Genomic DNA, 20963 nt, shown 5'->3' with positions numbered 1-20963 from the left:
GTGGAGGGCCTGGGATGGGCAGTGGTGTTGATACTGGGAGAAATGGGGTACGAGGGAATGGGACTGGTGGAGGGCCTGGGATGGGCAGTGGTGTTGATACTGGGAGAAATGGGGTAGGAGGGATTGGGACTGGTGGAGGGCCTGGGATGGGCAGTGGTGTTGATACTGGGAGAAATGGGGTACGAGGGATTGGGATTGGTGGAGGGCCTGGGATGGGCAGTGGTGTTGATACTGGGAGAAATGGGGTAGGAGGGATTGGGATTGGTGGAGGGCCTGGGATGGGCAGTGGTGCGGATGAGTTGTTGAAGCTTCCGTTCCTCAACATCTGCAAGAATCAGGAAACTGCTGCAAAGTTCCAGTGAAGCTCAACACAAACTGAAGGAACAACATCTCATCTTCCAGTTAGGCACGCTACAGCCTTCCGGTCTCAACATCGAATTCAACAACTTCAGATGATTAACTCCACCCCACCTCGACCCATTTGTTTTCATCCCATTTCATTTTAACTGTCTTTTACCATTTATTTTTTTCTTAATATATATTAAACCCCCCCCCCCCCCCCCCCCCCCCCGCCCCCCCAGCAAGGCTGCCCTGGATATTCTCCTCCAAGCCACCGAGGAAAGACGGGAGGCCCTCTTTCTTCAGGATGGCTGAAGGACATCCACCCACCTCAGGACAGCTAGTCTGGGAGAAGGTTGCCAGGCAGATCAGTGACTGTGACACCCTAAGGAGGACAGCCCTGCAGTGCAGGAAGCATTGAATGATCTGATGCACTCCGCCAGGGTAAGTGACACTTCCACTCTCTCCAATCTCACACTCTCATAATGGCATCAGCTGTCTCAGCATTAGAGCCCACAGGGAGGTCACACCCTACTAGCAGATGTCACCATTGTAAGATCGAAGGCTACTTTAAGATCACCATCTCATGTAAGATCCTGCACAAATGGAGTCTTAATCCACTACTAGGCAGGGATCCGCACATACAGAAGGCATGCATGCCTCTGAACTGCTCTAGCATCCATAGTGCTCACAGTCAATCATCTTTCTTTATCCAGGACAGGCTCTTCCATAATCAGCAGGAGAGATCGAAGACCGGAGAGATGTTGGAGATACAGAGACAGGCAGGTGAACATCAGGTAGAGTTCTCACATGCCGGCACCAGACTGGAATGAAGGTTTAAGGAGTCTGTCTGCATTCTGTCTGATGTCACGGCTCTGGCATTTGAGTGCATTAAAGTCTCCAAGGGAAGGGTGATGGCTGCCTTGAAGATCCAGAAGCGCACAGTTTCTGCCAGATTTGCACCCGGACCTGCACTCCATTTCTCTAGCCATGGGTGAGTTCCAGCAGTGGTTAGGCAAGAGAGGGTTATAGCACCTGACCCTCCCTCCAGGTGCCCCTTCTACTCAATGAGTCAAGGAGGAGCCATCAGGCACCCAAAGGGATGATACCCCAGGGGCATCCACCCAGGTGTCTCTAAGAGTGTTCGGCTGCTCCAAATTACCTCTGCCTGTGAAACCTCAGCAGATCAGACTGAGAATGGTGTACCTGCCCTGGAGAAGGAGACCCTTAGCAAGCTGGGGCCCTCCAGGCCTCGGCCTTCCAGAGAACGCCTACAAAAGCCATCTCAGTCAACAGGACATAGCAGCCAGCAGGCTACCTCCACCTCTTCTGCAGGTGGCGAGGTTGCAACTAGCCATAGGGTGAGAAAAATCATGAAATGTTGAGCGCACCAGGTGGCACTGCTGTTCATTCATTATATATGATCTGCACTATTGTAAATATATTTCACTTTTATCCCTCTTGAAGTCTCAGGTATTGAATTGCTAATGGATGTGATGCAATGTTCCGCGTTCTTTCAAGGATACCAATTACCCCGTCCTCACAATTATCTCCCATCTTGTACCTCAGTTCCAATAAGTCTCACTCGATCTCATCACGGTCAGTCACCTTTAGTGTCACATCAGCAACGTGAACAAATACATTTCCTGTATGAAAATGATAGCTGGGCTATACACATGTAACCCTTGTGTCTAAGGCAGCACGGTAGCACAGTGGGTAGCACTGTTGCTTTACAGCGCCACGGTCCCAGGTTTGATTCCCTGCTTAGGTCACTGTCTGTGTGGAGTCTGCATATAAAGGGCTTCGGGGATATGGTGTACGGGCCGGAGAGTGGAGCTGAGTCCACAAAGATCAGCCATGATCTCATTGAATGGCGGAGCAGGCTCGAGGGGCCAGATGGCCTACTCCTGCTCCTAGTTCTTATGTTCTGTGTCTGCGTGGGTGTCCTCCGGGTGCTCTGGTTTCCTCCCACAAGTCCCAAAAGACTTGCTGTTCGGTGATTTGGACATTCTGAATTCTCCCTCGTTGTACCCGAACAGGCGCCGGAATGTGGCGACTAAGGGCTTTCCACAGTAACTTCATTGCAGTGTTAATGTAAGCCTACTTGTGAAAATAAAGATTATTATTATTAAGGCAGACATTATGAGACCTTGTGGGAATTGTCCATCAGAGTTAGTGATTATCCCGATGCTGCAGCACTGAAGCCTGTTCTTTGTGGATGTTATAAATATTTATCATGACCCATGTTTTCACCCAAGTATATTTTGCAATTGCCTTCACTTTACGACTGTAAAATGTTGTTAAAAGTGTTATTCATCGTCGAGCCCCGCAACCTTTCATGCCTCCCTGCAGCATTATTCCGTCTCTGTTTTTAAGACTTTACACCTTTGTGAGTTCCCACCCTCTCCATGCATGACGGCTTTTCTATGAACAAATCAGTTGTTGATATATTTTCCTCTATAACTCTTTTTGATTAAATTGTGAAACAGTATTTCTGTCATGTTTCCCTTGATAAAGGCCAAGTCAGGGCAAACAAGTAAAAAAAGAAATGGTCTTATTGTTCAATACTGATCCTAATGCCTCGTACTGATCCCTTTGGCTGTATCATGTGAAATTCTGCAGTCCTGTCATTCCTTACCTTAATATGAACCAAAGCCTGGGAAGAAAAAATGCATCCATAAAAACCCTCACTCACGCATACCCTACCATTTAAATTAATACTTGTGGATGAATAAAACCATAATAACAAGAGAGCTTATAAAGTGTCTGCAATCCGTCAAACAGGAAAATGACAATTTAATATTGCCAAAAGAAAATGTTCACACGGGAATGTCAGAGTCTTAATATATCTGTTACTTAAATTTCAGGAAATGCACTTCTCGTTTAATTAACAAAATGATCCCATTAAAATCTGAGTAGCATCCATATTTTAATCATCTGAATCTCAGAAAACAAAAATACAGCAAGCTTCATAATGCTACTCAGGAGTAGTTCTGAACGGTAGTGGGTGGTCCAATGGATAATACTCAAATCCGGGTTTGAATTGAGGCCAGGCTGCTGAGATGAAACACCTCACAGTCTGCCAGCTATAGGAGTTGTATATGAAGCTAAGGTTTCAGTTCTGTGTGGGTATAAACCGCAACACAAAACTCTTCACAGTCTAGCACAAATGAGCGCTGGGTGAGGAATCTCACTTGGGGAGAAAATTAAGAAAACCGGTATTCAACTATGGAGTCCTCATCTAAAATTGGAGTTCTAAATATTTTCAAGAGTCCATCTACAGTTTGGGATTTCGCTCTGTCAGGAAAACACAACCTTGGAAGAAGATTTAGGAGTTAGTCAGATTTCGACTCGTGCACATTATCTACTTCCTTCCTAATCATTAAATCCAACAATTATTAGAGGGAGACCCAATGCACTTTAGACTGACCCAGTTGTATTTTCATTCCCACTTGTGCAGAGCTACTCGAATAAAACATTATCGAAACAAATGTTGTGCTGCCTGTAAAGAAGAATTAAAGAATTTTTAAACTGGTCGTAATTATTGAGGTTAAATTACATGCATGTTTTAAGTACCCAAACTTAATGGGCACAATCTAATGGCCTCGTTGCACCTGATTCGTGACGTGACGAGGCTGCTAAGGCTTGTGAGAGGCCTCTTGAGAGATTTGCGATGCTTGTTAAGCATCGCGAGATCTAACGAGATCTCCTGAGTGTTGCGATCTGGACTCTGCCTTCAATAGGTGGGATTCAGATTTCCATATTTAGGTGTGCAGTTAAGCTCACTTACATATGTTCGCGGTAGAGTTACCCAAGGCATGGAACCCAATGGCATTGCCTCGGAGACCCCAAGCGAGTGCCACTTAGCACTGGAATCCACAAACGTAGACCAGGCGTGCCGGCACTTCTGGGGATCTCCCAGGTGATCGGGAGGCCACTGGGTGGTCAGGCATGGGGCAGGATGGTACCCGGGCACTTCCGATGCCACCCAGGTGCAGTGGCACTCGGGCATCCTGGCAGTAACACCCAGATGCCACCCTGGCCTTGCCAGGGTGCCCAGGGGGCACTGTCAGCCAGGTGTCCAGGTGGAATTTGCCCGTGCTCAGATGGGGCCAAATCCTGCCCTTATGAGGTTGGGTGCGGGGGGCTCAAAGACCCCCTAATTGGTAAGTTGGGGGCATTGGTGGGGGGTCCAGAGCTGAGCTTGTTTGTGCAGGAAATGAATCTAAGTGTGGCCTCACCGGGTCATTCCTCACCAAGGCCTAAAAATGAAGCAGAGTCCCATTTAATAGTGGGGCTATTCTCGGTGCTTCAAACATTGGGAAACACCCTGCTTATCACGCCCAAAATGGGGCCCTGTTTCAATTCCATTAAATCGTGCCCAATATATCTGGATAAATGTCCTTTATTCTTTAATATCTTACACTATTTGAGGGAGGGAGGGAAGGAAGGAAGGAAGGTAGGGAGGACCTCCGGGACGCCTGATGGTCGGTACGCCTCGTGAGACTTTGTGATCTGGACAGTGCACTTAACTATGCCGACACCAGATTTAACCGGCACCTGGGATCAATAGGCCTCGCACGAGGAGGCCTCAGCCTCGGCACTGTTTAGCACTGGTCCCCACAAGGGGGCCAGGTGGGACGGCACTTTGGGAGGTCTCCCCGGCAATCAGAGGCCCCCAGGTGGTTGGCCTCTGGGCAGGGTGGCAGCCTGGCACTGCTGATGCTACCCAGGCACCATGGCACTGCCAGCCTGACACCTTCACCTCCGCACCCTGGCAATACCACCTGGGTGCCACCCTGGCATTGCCAGGATGGTTGGGGCACTGCCAGACTGGTTGGGGCAGTGCCATTTTGCCTGTGCCAGGGATCGGGCCTGGGAGTGCCCTGTCTGTATAAAGTGGGATGCGGGGAGGCTAACGGACCTTCCAACAGGTGAGTTGTGGGCATTGGTGGGTCCAGGGGTCACGTCGGTGGTGGGAGAGGGCTGGGGTCGAGAGACCGGGGCGCCATTCCTCAGTGCAGGAAATGCGACTGGTGCAGCGCCGGTGGGGCGTTCCCACTGAGTCCCGAAAAAAACCCAGTGCCGTTCGATAGCAGGGTCATTCCTGCTAATCCCACCCAGAATGGGACTCTGTTGTTTATTCGTTATGACTTGCTTTTCAATGGGTGAAAATATTTACTGAACTGTAATGTTTTTGCATGTTTACATATTAGATAATACTGTAAAGAATGGTACGTATTCTAGAGTAGAGTGCAAGAGTGCTTTACTTTATATGTGACCTCACTATACCTGACCCCGATAGTGCACTGAGAGGAAAATGGCTCCATTTTGCACGAACCACTTACCCTCATAACTGCAAAATCATCAAATGCAGAAACAATTTTATTCTAGAATGCTTCAATTCCCAGATAATAAAAATGAAATGCCATTAAGATACATACTGTTGCCGACCACAATAATTTAACACCTTCTAAAAACATAACTTCTCAGTGAATAATGTTATGCCACTGGGCTACGCATGTTATCTAAAAACACTCCAAGAAGAGCCTGCATATAAATGGATTGAAGGAAAATCTGTGAAATGTTTGAAAATAAATATTTCTTTTACACAAACGTGTCAGGAAATTAGGACTGAGTGTGTGATTTTCAGTCCAACTACCGCACCATGGGCGAAATTCTCCCCCAACGGCGCGATGTCCGCCGACTGGCGCCAAAAACGGCGCCAATCAGACGGGCATCGCGCCGGCCCAAAGGTGCGGAATGCTCCGCATCTTTGGGGGCCGAGCCCCGACATTGAGGGGCTAGGCCGACGCCGGAGGGATTTCCGCCCCGCCAGCTGGTGGAAATGGCGTTTGTTGCCCCGCCAGCTGGCGCGGAAATGCGGCGCATGCGCGGGAGCGTTAGCGGCTGCTGTCAGTTTCCCGGCGCATGCGCGGGAGCGTCAGCGGCCGCTGTCAGTTTCCCGCGCATGCGCAGTGGGGAGAGTCTCTTCCGCCTCCGCCATGGTGGAGGCCGTGGTGGAGGCGGAAGGGAAAGAGTGCCCCCACGGCACAGGCCCGCCCGCGGATGGGTGGGCCCCGATCGCGGGCCAGGCCACCGTGGGGGCACCCCCCGGGGTCAGATCACCCCGCGCCTCCCCCGGTAAATACCAGGTTTGATTTACGCCGGCGGGACAGGCAATTTCTGGGCGGGACTTCGGCCCCCCGGCGGGGGTCGGAGAATGACGCCCCTTATTTTACAAAGGATGGCATGAACTCACACTGCTCACAGGGAAAGGGCTACAAGCTGTAGCCTCAATTCTCTGACCGACAGTCCATGGCAGTGCATCGTCGGCTGGGAGCGCAGGTTTACAGAATCACATTTGTAATGACCATTTTGAAATGTCTGTAATTTTGTTTTGACCACATTGAAGCACCTCAGTGTGATATGATCGATGTAGAAAAGCTGAATATTATAGCACTTTGTATGATGGCCATTTTGAAATGTTTGTAATGTTCTTTCCAGTAGTTTACAAATAAAAGACATTTTTGTAAAAACAAATCACTCACTCTTTCATCTATTCATTGTTCACATACTATAAAATAGTCAGAGTCATCCCTCTTTGTATGGGTTACACTATAAAAATGTAAGTTACCGTTATGCCATATATAGGCTTTTTTCATCAAACAAAACGACCCAACACACACTTTGCTGACGCTCGAGACTTGAATTGCCCCCCTGCGCATTTCTTAGACACAATTCACTGCTGCTTATGTGAGGTGGTTAATATTTAAACTATTTTTTCAGCTTCTCTCTTCTGACCTTGAGCCTGTGCTGCCTAGTTACAGACTTTGTGGTTGTGTCAAGTAATTTTATTAGAGTTCATATACTCTTCAGGATCTTGAAAACTTTTTAAGTTCTCCCTTAGGCAGTCCTTCCTCCAATAAACATTCCCAGACTCTTTACTCTCTCCTCAACTGCCTAAGCCTCCGTACGACTTTAGTCTCACCAAAGATAGCACACGTTTACGAAAGAAAGATGACCAACTCTGTAAACAGCTCTGCAGATGGTATTGAACCTATATTTTGCATAAGCTCAGCATTGCTCCTGGGACTTATGATCTGTGCATCTGGAAATACTTACTTTCCTTTCTTTATTACTGTTGCACATCATGCTGATGATTTCAGTGAATTATTTACCTTATGTTTGTTACTTCCTTGCGGCATTTATCCTTAATGCTTATTTCCCTTCCTCACCAACTTGCATTAGTCCATGGGAAACAGCATTCTAGTCAATCCGAACTCCCAATTCTTACAAACCCTTTTATACTTAAATTGGTGCATGCAAGTTCCTCCCCCTAACTTGTGTGTTGTCAGTAAAGCTGGACAGTTCTTATTTTAAATTATTTCATGGAACGTGCATCGCTGGAAAATCCAGCATTATTTGCCCATTCCTAATTACCCCTTGGATGAGTGGTTTGCTCGGCCATTTCAGAGGGCAGTTAAGAGTCAACCACATGTCAGTCAGACCGGGAAAGGAGGGCAGATTTCCTGCAGATTTGAGAGCGAATTGCATACCTCAAAGAGTGGTGAATCTTTGGAACTCTTTACCCCAGGAAGCTGTGGAGGCCGAGTCCTTGAACATTTCCAAGGCTGAGATCCGTAGGTTTTTAATGAGGAGGGGAAGGAAGGGTTATGGAGAGAAGGCAGAAAAGTGGACTTGGTGATGAAAGTTTGGAAAATTCCAGCCTAGCTTTCAATTCCAGATTTACGAATTGAATTTAAATTCCACTAGCTGTCAAGGTGGGATTTGAACCCATGTCCCTAGGTCAGCACCCTGGGCCTCTGGATTAGTGGACTAGTGATATTCCGACTGGGCCACCGCTTCCCCAATAATTTATAATATAAGAATTTATAATCTTACGAATTAGGTTATCGGGATTTTGCCTTGATCAGGGCCATTTTCTTAATCATTCCTATTTTTCTGAAAGGGAAATTTTGATTATTAGAATTACATTTTTGACCAGACGTTACAATTTTATGCAGTTCATTTCATTATCATCAGTAAAAATTGTCTATTTGAGGAAAAGGCTCAGTGAAACTGAGAGGCATAATTTAAAATGTGACATGACATGTCACATATATGACATGAGGACAGCACAGTGGTTAGCACTGTTGTTTCACAGTGCCAGGGTCCCAGGTTCGATTCCCGCTTGGGTCACTGACTGTGCAGAGTCTGCACGTTCTCCCCACTTTTCACAGTAACTTAATTGCAATGTAAACCTACTTGTGACAATAAAGATTACTATTATTATAAAATGTTTGTCACAATTTGATATTTGTTTCATCAGTATTTTCAAATATTAACAATTTTATGAGCGTTAAATGCTTCTTAAAATGTATCTGACCACCTTGACTAATTAATATATACTTCGTTTCAATTTCAAGACTGTCCCAACGTACGTTCAGAACGGGAAACTCTACAATTACACTGGCGATTTGTAAAAAGTATGGGGAAGTGCAACTACAGTTATCCAGTGTTCAGATACTTAGTTTGGGTGAGAATTTTAAATTGAGTTGCTATTTAGCCAGGTAGGTCAGTGAGGACAGGGTGATGGGTGAGTGAATGGGACTAGTTGTAGAGCACAGGGATATAGATAAACTCAAGTTTATCTTGGGTTGAATGTGGGAGGCCGGTCAGGAGTCTGTAAGAACAGTCAAGTCTCGAGGTAATAAAGCAATGAATGAAAGTTTCAGAAACATAAAACAGGGCCAAGTTGAACAATGAGATGGAAATGCACACTCTTCGAGGTCACGCAGATTTGTGGTTGGGAACTCAACTGGGAGTGAAATATTTGTGAAGAATCTGGTTCAGTCTCAGACAGTTGTCAGTGAGATGGTTGGAGTTGGTGGCAGTGACTTCTGTCTTCCCAATATTTAAATGGAGGAATTTTCTGTTCATCCAGTACGGGATGTCAGACAAGTCAGGATTAGGAAGTGATGGTGTTCAAGTGTTACCCGGCTACTCACCCGCCCGCCCACTCCCCATCAATGTGAGCTCATGGCTCCACCCATTTCCATGGCTCCTCATACCTCTTATGCCAACCTATGCCCCTCTAAATATTCCCCATGCCCTTATAGCCCCTATTCATGACCCTCCCCACTTGTTCCCATAGTCCCATATAGCCTCTAAGCCAACTTGTGCCAACCCATGTCCCTCTACCCACCATCCTTTTTCCTTATATTCTCCAGGCCAATTCAATGAATATCCACCACGGGTAGAACTCAGGAGTCATACTGAAATTAAATAAAGTTCTAAGTACCTATCGCAGACTTCATTATATAAAAACACATAAGGCGGGATTCTCCATTGTCAGTCCGCCTCTCTACTGCTGCTAGTGAGGACAGAGAATTTTGCGCTCAGCTAAATCTCCATTCACTGCAGAGGGAATGGAGAATGCCAATGATGTGAAGGAATGGCGAATCAAAGTCTTTGTCATTGAAAAAAAAAGCCCAGTCAAAACATTTAAACCACTTCAACTACTTAATCCCTCATTAAACAAACATTTGTATTCATAGCTCCACATCAAAGACAGTTTATTCCCTTAATAATTTATTGGAGATGCCAATAAAACTGTGAACTGGAAGGCCACCCTCGCTGATAAAGATAGGTTATGGAAGTAGTCAAACAGTTAAGCAGCAATAACACTGTAATGATAGCCTTCAAACTAACCCTAATCCCAAAGTAAACAAACAGCTATTGAAATTGCAAGCACTGATATTTTATTTGATTCAGAGACACAGCAGGTTGTGTCTTTTTTGCTATATTTAAAGAGCAGCGGATTTAAACAACTTGACAGCTTGACAGTTCAATAGACCTTATTCATCTTTTTTGCACATTCTTGCCTATACTTAAAAATTATAACTCACCTGAGGAAGTAGCTATGCCCTGAAAGCTAGTGATTCCAAGCAAACCTGTTGGACTTTAACCTTGTGTTATAAGACTTCTTACTGTGCCCACCTCAGTCCAACACCGGTATCTCCACATCATAAAAATTATAAGTCACACACTGTGGAAAATGGGACTTTTGGTCTGTTTGAATTCAGCACTGAGTTCCAACGGCCCTGGTGGGTTTGGTTTCCCATATTTGTGAGTCACAGCCCACCCTCTGACCCCAGCCCCAGGTGAAAATAAGATTTGTCATCAACGAGTGTGGGACTTTGGGATTTCCAGTACCATCTTGATTAAAGCATGGAGTGTCCACACTCATGAAAATCTGGGTCCTAATCTCCAGAGTCCCGGGATTTCCTCTACTTGCTTTAGGGCTCCCTGATGCACCATAGTATTAATGGTCAAAGGTGTAGTCAACTTCTAAGCTGCTGCCAAGACTGATTTTCAACTGGTCACTAAATACATGCTAACCAGGAAAACCAATTAAAACACCTGCTCACAGGAAGCAGTTTATGAAATTACCACAGTAGCAATAGGGCTAGTAACAGCAATAGTGGGAGAAGTACTGATTGTAATTTGAGAACAATAACACTGAGATTGAACCTTCTATGAATCTGTGCCAAATGTACTTGGTTTCTATGTAAGTGCCTAGAAGATGTGTGAGATTCATTCAGGGGGACCCATCTTCCTTTGTCATTTGGAAAATACCTGACTTCTGTTCTGTAACTATCAACAGCACAAGTTTTGGGAGCATGCTCTGTGTGCATCACCAGATATAGGGTGGGATTTAATTAAATGCTATCAAAGCCCCATTGTGAGTGCGCTTAGCCACATGATTTCCAGCATTCCCAGCCCGGTCACCACTGTGCAAAGAATGTCAGCTTGGCATCTTAGCAGTGCAATGGCGATGCCCCATCCAACTGGCAGCATCACCTGGGCACTGCCAGGTTGGCACTCAGGTGACACTGCCAGCGTGCCAGACTGGCAGTGCCAGGGTGCCCAGGTGGCACCAGCTGTGCCAGGGTACCACCCTGCCCAAAGGACATGCACCTGGGGGCCTCCGATCCCCTGGGAGATCCCCACACGTGCCGTTTGTGGAGACCAGTGCTGAACAGCACTCACACAAGGTCTCCAAATCAAAGCAGATAGACTCCAAAGCCTCGGGTATCTCGGGAATCTGCACATTAAAGTGAGACTAACTGCCGTGCTTTAACATGCGAATTTGCCAAAATCTGACCGTGACCACAATGGACGGGATTTACATCGCAATGTCTTGCGAGAATGCGTTAGATCTCGCAAGGTGTTGCGAGCCGGGTAGATCCCGTGAGCGAGGTCACGCGGCTTCTATTTGCCAAGCTGTACTGCAGCGAGCTGCTTTTCGGGCACAGTGTGGTCATTCGATTGTGCCCATAAACACTTTAACTGATTGACACAATATGATTTTGCTGATATTTTATTCAGCTACAGCTGATCTCGGCCAAAGTGGCATTAAGAGCACAGTTGAGGCTAGTGGAACAGGAATGTCTCAAACGGATTGCTGCCAAGTAACTACTTGGGATTATATACATGTGTGGACATGGTGTGAGGATTGGATCATGGCCCGCTGGAGTTAAATAGCTTTCCGAAATTTGCTGCTAAGATTCACACATTGGTCTTTGGATATGAAGCCATGTTGTCCTACTGCAGTAAATAGTAAATGTCTTCAGGAAAAGTGATAAAATCAGCAAAAATAAAAATCTCCTTAAACTCTCTCGAGTTTTTCACTGTTTGAGAATTATAGTGGTATTTTAGCTCTAAATAATACTGTAATATGATTAGGCCACTCTATTGAGACTTGGCAGATAAGCTGATTTTTTTAATGCTCCAGTTTAATCATTGATTAATTACAGGTATTAGCAATCACATTAGATATTTGCTGATTTGAATGCTTAATGAAAAGCTGGAAATATTTTGAACATAAAATATGTTTCATAGGTCTGTTAATGTTTTGAAAAGTAGAGATTTGGTGATTTGCTGCAAGTATGCACAGTGTAATTCAGCAATGACTTCCTGGTACTTTATCATGACTATTATGAAATAGTGGAACTTATAAGCAAGGAGAAAACTTTGGACTAATCCTGAAGTTTCTAAATGTTTTTTTTGCTGTCCTGGCAGTCCCAGCATTTCTTAATGTGCAACAGGTACAATTTCTTTTTGAGGATTATGATTTCCTCATGTTTGATACAAGTGACCGAGAATAACAACTTGTGCCCTTCGATTATTGTGTTGGTCAAAGGAATTGTATGTGACCTTGATGAAAGTTGCGATTGTTGCTTGTCAACCTGCTGAAGCCACAGTCACAATACAGAAGTAACTGTAACTTTGATGAAGTAATGCAAGGTTTAATAATCTTAATCCTACTATAAATTATCCAACTGAAGAAAAATCTCTCAGAGAGGTTGGGCCACCCTGTGGCATCTGATGTGTTGGGTGTTCTGGATCACATACAGGTCACCAACACTTGAAATAGTGCAACACTATTTTATTGAATCATTAACTGTTTAACATGCTCAGACTGTGGGTTAATACGATACTAGCTTTTACTGAAGACCTTTGCCTTGTCCTAACCAGTCGATGCACTCAGCACATGGTGAATGTCTGTGTTACAGGCTGTGAGCTCTGTCTTCCTAGCTAGCTGCAACTCGAATGAGCAAGAACTCTGATGCCCCCTGTCTTTATAGTGCATGTGCTCTAACTGGTGATTGGCTGCGGTGTTGTGTGTGTTGATTGGTCCCACTGTGTCCATCAGTGTGTGTCTGCACCATGATATACTGGTGTATATTATGACAGCATCGAGCTTGCTCCGTCGATGCTTTTTTAGGCATAACTATAGCCGGGGAACTGACTGGCACCAAAAAAGGGAAGTATTGTTTGTTGTTGAAAAAACGTGTTCGTGGTCAGGACTGTTCTTTCTGGCTTCACAGTACTCCCGGTGGCAGTGATTGCTGCCCCTCCTGCTGTCCTCATTATCTCAGAACTTATCTGAGGGCTGCCTGGCCATCATCTGCTGAAATCAATGTGCAAATGTCACCTGGTGGTGACAACCCCTCTAAATGACTGAGCTAAAGCCCAGGACCCCAATTTCAGGCTAGTCTTGAGCCTCCTAGTTGGGGATGAACAGTTTGCAACCGACTAACTCTCTGCCCACAGTCGGGCTCAGGCAATTTTCTATGTTCCTCGTTAGTAACCGAGACAGTTACAGCTGTTCCCATTGTCATACATTATAGCATTATATACGAAACCACCCGGAAAACAACGGTTATATTAATTCAATTTAAGGGCTAAGGTACAACTATTTTTGCAGCAATCCTGATTATAATCTAATCCTGGTGCAAGAGTAACATTCTTTGTGAAATTAGTTCCACATTAATCAGGATTTTAATTCTGCTTAGTCTGTAAGAATTCTTAATTGTGCAATCCTTTGAGTTTTGGGTTTCATTTTGGGTAAGAGCTGGCTCGGCCCAACTGGTCCAGTATTTGTAACTGTGAATGACTCTGAGCATTTATTTTCAGTTCAATTCAAAATAACAAAGGCATAGCTTTTTCACAAGGATTCAACATTTAAACAAGAGTAAATTGTTATATTCCTGATAGCCAGTTGATGAAGGAAGAATCAAAAGCCAGTCTTAACTGGGACAGATTTATTAACAGAGTGAAACATTACAGATATCTATCTACTAACTTCACTCAACTTTTATATATATTTTTTTAAAGTTAGAGTACCCAATTCATTTTTCCAATAAAGAGGCAATTTAGCGTGGCCAATCCACCTACCCTGCACATCTTTGTGTTGTGGGGGCAAAACCCACGCAAACACGGGGAGAATGTACAAACTCCACACGGACAGTGACCCAGAGCTGGGATTGAACCTGGGACTGCGGCGCCGTGAGGCAGCAGTGCTAACTACTGTGCCACTATGCTGCCTTCACTCAACTCTTATGTCTGAAAGTGTTTCTTCATACTCTAACGACTGGGCAGAATCCAGATTTGCATATTTAAATAAGCACTTTGCCTCACTAAATATGTCTGCGTCGGAGACTCCAAGGCCCAGGATAGAATGCTCATGCCTGGGAGACCTCGCCATGGTGCCGTTTAGTGCTGATCCACACAAACATGGACAAGGTGTAACAGCACCTTAGGGGTTTCCCAGGCCAATGGAGGCCCCCGACGGTCAGACTCTGGGCAGGATGGTACCCTAGCACTCCTGCTGCCACCCTGGCACTGCCAGTGTGCCCAAGTGCACTGCCAGGCTGGCAGGGGCACTGTCAGGGTGTCAGGATGGAAGTGCCAAGGTGCCAGGGTGGCAGGTTGGCACTGCCAGGGATCAGGCCCAGATCCTTTAAGAGGTGGGTTGAGGGGGACTCGAGGATCCCCTAATAGGTAAGTTGAAGTGTTGGGGGGTCTGAAGGTCGTGTTGGGGTTCCATCTCTTCCTGTACAGCCAAGCAGCCTCGGTGGGGTGTTCCTCACCGAGGCCAAAAAAAACCATTTGAAAGCATGGTTGTTCTCAGCACTGCTGGCACCGAGAAATACCTTGCTAAACATGCCCAAAACCGGACTCTGTTTGTTTCCCATTAAGCTGCGTCCCAAGGTATTGTTTAGAAGAATTCAAGGAACAGTAAACAAAGGGTTCTGATTGAAGAGACAATTGCAGTAACCAGACTTAAAATGGGGAAGCAGACTTCAGTGGTAAAGGAAACCTTTGATGTCATTTTAATACCGTCTCTGAATTGAGCGTTAAAGCAATTGTGAACAGTTTATACAGTAGTCAAGACAAATAAATTCCACAGACTGGGTTTGCTGTTAAAAGTGGATAGGCTGTTTAAAGGAGCCATTTGGAAAACATGGACTGGATTTCAGCATGTAACCTGCTAATGGAAAACATTATTATGAGAGAAGATTTAAAGCATGTTTTTTGGGAGTGGAGTTTGGAAACTCTCATGTGACAATCATTCGGGTAGATTCTGAGGAGAATACTACAGCCACTAACGGGTTCAAAGAGGAGTGCGCGTATTTGATCACTGCCAATCTGTGTGCTTAAAAGGGACTTCATATTAATGGTACTATTGTATTTAAGAAGCATTTTGTAGTCTGTGCTAATCTTGAAATCTGTGTGTATTTGTTAAGCTAAGGGGGAGGAAAGGAGTATTGCATAATAATCAAATTTTCCATGTTTAATAAATATTTTTTTCTTGTTAGAAATAATTAGTGGTCCTATGACAACTCCTCCACGTTTTATACAAAAACCATAAAATTTAGGATAATTTGAGCCAGGGTTCCATGATGGGATCTTAGAATCATAGAATCCCTACAGTGCAGAAGGAGACCATTCAGCCCATTGAACCTACACTGACCCTCTGAAAGAGTACCCTACCTAGGCCCACTCCTCCTTCCTATCCCTGTAATAACATAACCCCACAGAACCTTTGGGCACTAAGGGGCAATTTAGCATGGCCAATCCACCTAACCTGCACATCTTTAGGCTGTGGGAGGAAACCGGAGCACCTGGAGGAAACCCACACAGACACGGGGAGAAAGTGCAAACTTCACACAGACAGTCACCCAAGGTTGGAATTGAACCCGGGTTCCTGGCGCTGTGAGGCAGCAGTGCTAACCATTGGGTCACCATGCCACCCGTCTTCCCATCCTGTTATAACACCAACTGGGATCATAACATTTTGCAGCCAGTAAATTCATATTGTCATTTATTTTAATAAAGCACGGCTACATAACACTCCTGTGATCAGTCTTGAACCTCCTACCCACCACCACTCTCTATATGGCTTCCAGTCTCTCACCCATGATTCTGACTCCAATCAACTAGAAAACTGGCCGAAGAATTACCTGCCCAACAGACAGCCACGCCTGTCATTCAGGCTGGCATCCACTTGGGGGCCCTGTTTATAAAGAACATGCACACCATGGAGTTAAAACTCCATGACATTCAGTGTAAAGTGTCCTTCCAGGTTTGCCAACCATAACTCATCTGCCACATCTAGCCACTGTGAAGCCCTCTCAGTGAAAATCAGGACCAGAGTGTGTAAAGCAGGAAGAGTAAGTTAGGGTATATAATTTTTATACTGTACATAAAATGTGTAGGAATGTAACACCACATTCGTAAAATGTATTTTTCAGAGCAAGAGAGTTTGGCAGTAATTAAGACTTGTCGCATTGGAGGGCAGCACAGTGGCGCAGTGGTAGCACTGCAGTCTCACAGCGCCGAGGTCCCAGGTTCGATCCCGGCTCTGGGTCACTGTCCGTGTGGAGTTTGCACATTCTCCCCGTGTTTGCGTGGGTTTCGCCCCCACAACCAAAGATGTGTAAGATAGGTAAGGTAGGGCCGGGCCGGAGAATCCCCACAACCGGGCCACGCCGCCCCGACGCCGGCCGCGAATCTCCGCGGAACGGAGAACCGGCGCCATTCAAACGCGCTGGCGGTCACGGGCCGCTGTACACGGACGGGCCACCGATTCGCGGCCCTGGATGGGCCTAGCGGCCGCTCTAAAAAGGCAGAGTCCGGCCGAGGCCGTCCACACCTGCTCGCAGCCAACGGGAACTCTGCGCGCAGGGTCAGTTTGCGGCCTGTGGGGGGGGGGGGGGGGAGGGGTGCTCCGGCCTGTGGGGGGGGGGTGCTCCGGCCCTGGGGAGGGGCCTCCGATGGGGCCTGGACGGCAATCGGGGGCCACCGATCGGCAGGGCGGCCTCTCGCTCCCCGGGCCTATTTTCTTCCACGCCAGCCCCTGAACTCTTGCGCCCAGGTTGCGTCAGGGCCGGCGTGTTGAGGGAGGCCACCGCCGGGATCTGCGCAGTTTGCGCTGGGATGGGAGGCTGGAGCGGCGTGAACCGCTCCAGTGCCGTGCTGGCCCCCTGTAGGGGCCAGAATCGGTACTCCCAGCGGCCCGTTCAAGCCGCCGTGAAACATGACGGCGTTTCCGATTGCGTGGACACTCTGCCGCCGAATGAGAGAATCCCGCCCCATTGCTTTGCAACAAACCTAGTTTTCTTTTTACCAACTCGATTTGGACTTGTTTGTGGCTGACACAAGAATGTAACTTTAACCCTGATTTGCAAATCAGTGTGCAAAATTTCTATGTTTGTTGGTTAGGATGCTATTTTAAGGCTATGGGCAGGATTTTCTGTTTGGGAGTCAAATGTTGACACCGGGACTGAATTGCATGCGATTCGTGTTTTCGTTGGAGGCGCTATTCGGGGACCAATTCAGGACATGCGAATGGTCCAGCGCTCTGCTGGCTTGAATTCCGAGCAATTCCCATCCCAGCTGGCGTTCCATTGCTGGGCCGGAGTAAGTGCCAAAGAGCCTGGCAGCTGAAACTGTAAGTGCTCCACTTACCACACAGTGAGATAGCTCAGAGAAGATCTGCCCCCCCACCCCCGAGGTCAGGACTCTGAGGTGGTTCCATAACTCCAGGCCAGTGAGGAGCGGAGAGCCACCCACTTCCCTAGGGTGGGCTGAAGACTCAAACCTGCCATCCTGAACACCATCTCACAGGTGGTGGCAGAGGCAGTCAGTGCTGTCAGTCACCCAGGAGGAGACAGCTGGTGATCTAGAGGGATGGGGATCACTAGTGAGGCCTCTGTCCTGAGAGGGTCGGAGAACCAGGGAGGACTCCGTGGCTGCAGTGCAGATGCCCTCTGGTTCGGGTGAGATCCGCTTCCTCTGCAGTGGGGCAGCGCTTCTGAGCAGTGCAAACACCTGGTGGGTCGCTAATTGAGCCTGGCCCACACCCCCTTGATGATACCACTGGCTAATGAGGGTGTCAAGAGGGGTAGCCTGGGTGACCAGAAGCCCTTTGAGCATTTAAAGGATACAGCCAGCACTCAGCAGTGTGAGCAGCCTGTAAGGAGCATCAGAAGGGTGCGTTTAAAAGACAGACTGCAGCAATAGTGGACTGAGCCAAGCCACCCCGATCCCGAGGGGGACATCCCGGGTGGGATTCTCTCAGCCCCCCGGGGCAGGGCCGGAGAATCCCCGCGACCAGCGCGAATCGCGCCAGGCCGCCCCCACGCCGGCACGCGATTCTCCAGCAGAGCAGAGAATCGGCACCATCGGCGCCAGTGTGGTTGGCTCGGCGCCGGTCAGGGCCCGCTCCACGGCCCCCCCCCCCCCACCGCCGATTCTCATCCCAGGATGAGCCGAACGGCCGTCGTAAAAATGCAGAGTCCCACCAGCGCCATCCACACCTGCTCTCAGCCGGCGGGAACCCAGCGTGGCAGGGTGGGGGGTGGGGGGGCGGCCTGTAGGGGGAGGGGGGTCTGACCCCGGGGGGGGGGGCGGGGGGGGGCTCCGATGTGGCCTGGCCTGTGATCGGGGCCCACCGATCAGCGGGCCGGCCTCTCTGACTGGGGGCCTCCTTTCTTCCGCGCCAGCCCCTGTAGCCCTGCGCCATGTTGCATCGGGGCTGGCGCGTTGAAGGGAGCCACTGCGCATGCGCACGTTGGCGCCAGTGCCACTGCGCATGCGCAGACCTCGCGGCACCCAGTTGACGCCTGGATCGGCAGCTAGAGCAGCGTGAACCACTCCAGTGCCGTGCTGGCCCCCTGTAGGGGCCAGAACTGCTGATCCTGAGGCCATGTTGACGCTGTCGAGAAACGCAACGGTGTTTACAACGGCGTCAACACTTAGCCTCAGGATCACAGAATCTTGCTCCCTGAGTCCACGGACTTGGCACCAAGTCACTACCCGCGATTGCTCCCAGCCCAGGCAGCCACCCATCAGCAAGCCCAACAGCTTTCAATGGTTTTTCAGTGTTTTTTACCCACCCCCTCTGTAGCCATGGTGACCAGTCCCCGTCTTTGAATACTTGTAGTAATCCGAGCCTGCGAAACGTCCGCCTGACAAAATAGAGGGCATCAAGTGTCCAAGCCACTCATCACGCGTGCAAATGCAGGCTTTGCATGCTCCCGCTAGCGCGGGGCGCATACCTCGTTTCCGGCACCGGGGAGGGCCTGGAGCTTGTCACCCAAGTTGGCGCTCGGCACGAACCTCAATTCTTGTTGGACACCCGATTCTCTGCCCGTTTGTGATTGCCGTTTTCGGCATCGTGAGGCGGTGAGTCCAGCCCCACATATCGGAAATGTGCTCTGTTTCCCATTTTCTGTCAGCAATTTATTCTGATTTGAAAGATTTTAGGAACTTTTCGTTTCTGCAGTAGTTGCCAGATGACACCATGCCACTCCAAGTTCATAAGAGATTAATCAGTTACTGAATGCAAAGTTCTTGGGCAGGAATGTCCAGCTCCAATGCCGCAGGGCATTATTGCAAAAGGGACAAGAAAATTGGGAGAGCCACTGCAGCCTTCCAAACTTTCCCATCCCACCTGCAATGCTGCCTGTCAATGCCGGGCAGGTAAATCCCACCCGTTGTCTATTCGAGTGCAATGAAACATACCTCAAATTGGGGATAACAATTTGATTGGTGCTTTTCTAATGTGAAATTGCTTTTACATTTCACCCCCCCTCCCCCCACCGAATCCTCCTTCCCCGTCCAGTTGTGCTCAAAATTTCTCTCGTCTATATGACTTTCATTTTCTGAATCTGTAATTTCCCCGGAGGTACATGAAAAGAACATCCAGTTCAGCCATGCTAAGATCATGTGCTCAATTTTTGACTATTTTAACTTGGAGTCGGCAAGGACTCCTGTCCAAAGCCAATGATGTCCTCTTTAATTATAAAGGTCACGCTCTGATGATACCATCAGGGCCTAATCTGCTGTTTTAACATGAGGCCTGAACGAGAGTGCAGTGGTGGCTTCCCTCCCAGGCCAAACCAGCTGGGAACAGGAACCCGAGCCAGAAGAGGCCCAGCAAGGTAAGCTTCATTTTTAGCTTTTTATTAGTTTCTTCGCAAGCCAAGAAGAACAGGAGTACTTCTCCAGGCCCCACAAGGAAACTTTGGACCTCCCCTACCCCCAGGCAACTTCCTCCCTTCCCCCGGCTGGGATTCCCTTCCTGCAAATGCTAACAGCTGAGCAGCTGCTTCCCACTGGGAAAGCTGGTTAAGTTGACAAGTGGAGCGCTGGTCAAAGTCGCCCCAGCCGTTGGAAATGTTGGAGTCTGCCACCACAACCTGGATGGGACGTCCGGCTGGCTTTGCCACATTCCTCCCCAGGAGTGCAGTGCTCCCTTTTATCTGCTGCAAGACTGAGAACACCTGATTGCAACCAAAAACGTAGTGGCTCTTCAACAGCATTGCAGTCTTAATTCCAATCCTGTTGCCAAAGATGGTCACTGTCATATAATGTAGCACACCATAATAATGCAACGTAAAAATATGCTTATTCCTCTCAGCTCCCTCATGGCCAGAAAATCTGTTGGACAGATGTGGTTCGCACTTTGGAGTTTAATACCCCTGACAGGTCATGTCTCCAGGTGCACATTCCTTCTGCAATGGATCTCTGTATGGTCAGAGGTGTAATCGCTGTCTTATTTATATTACAGGGATGCTGGCATTACTGAGTCCAACACTGTGCAGGATCAGTGTCACTGGGTACTCTGAATGAACAAGGACAAAGAGTGCAGAAGAACGAGAGGTGATATCATTGGAACATATAAGATTCTGATGGGGTTCGGCAGGGTAAATGTTGGGAGCACGTTTCCACTCACAGGATGAGTGTAGGACCAGAGGGCATAGTTG

At 47.7% G+C, this 20963-nt stretch overlaps 1 protein-coding gene and 1 long non-coding RNA gene across 4 annotated transcripts in view; one reads left to right on the top strand and one right to left on the bottom strand.

Annotated features, from left to right (window-relative positions):
- Positions 1–20963, bottom strand: part of LOC140427822 (uncharacterized) — a 218228-nt gene that overhangs the window by 171006 nt on the left and 26259 nt on the right. The window lies entirely within an intron of this gene.
- LOC140427823 (uncharacterized) overlaps positions 16289–20963 on the top strand; it is a 30629-nt gene continuing 25954 nt past the window's right edge. Inside the window, exons 1-2 of the long non-coding RNA XR_011948638.1 lie at positions 16289–16364; positions 20768–20859. This is a non-coding gene — a long non-coding RNA (uncharacterized lncRNA). The remainder of the gene's footprint in view (positions 16365–20767; positions 20860–20963) is intronic.

Source organism: Scyliorhinus torazame, chromosome 8, assembly GCF_047496885.1.
Source record: "Scyliorhinus torazame isolate Kashiwa2021f chromosome 8, sScyTor2.1, whole genome shotgun sequence".
In the NCBI taxonomy this organism is placed as follows: Eukaryota; Metazoa; Chordata; class Chondrichthyes; order Carcharhiniformes; family Scyliorhinidae; genus Scyliorhinus; species Scyliorhinus torazame.
This window is presented reverse-complemented; position numbering and strand designations above follow the sequence as displayed.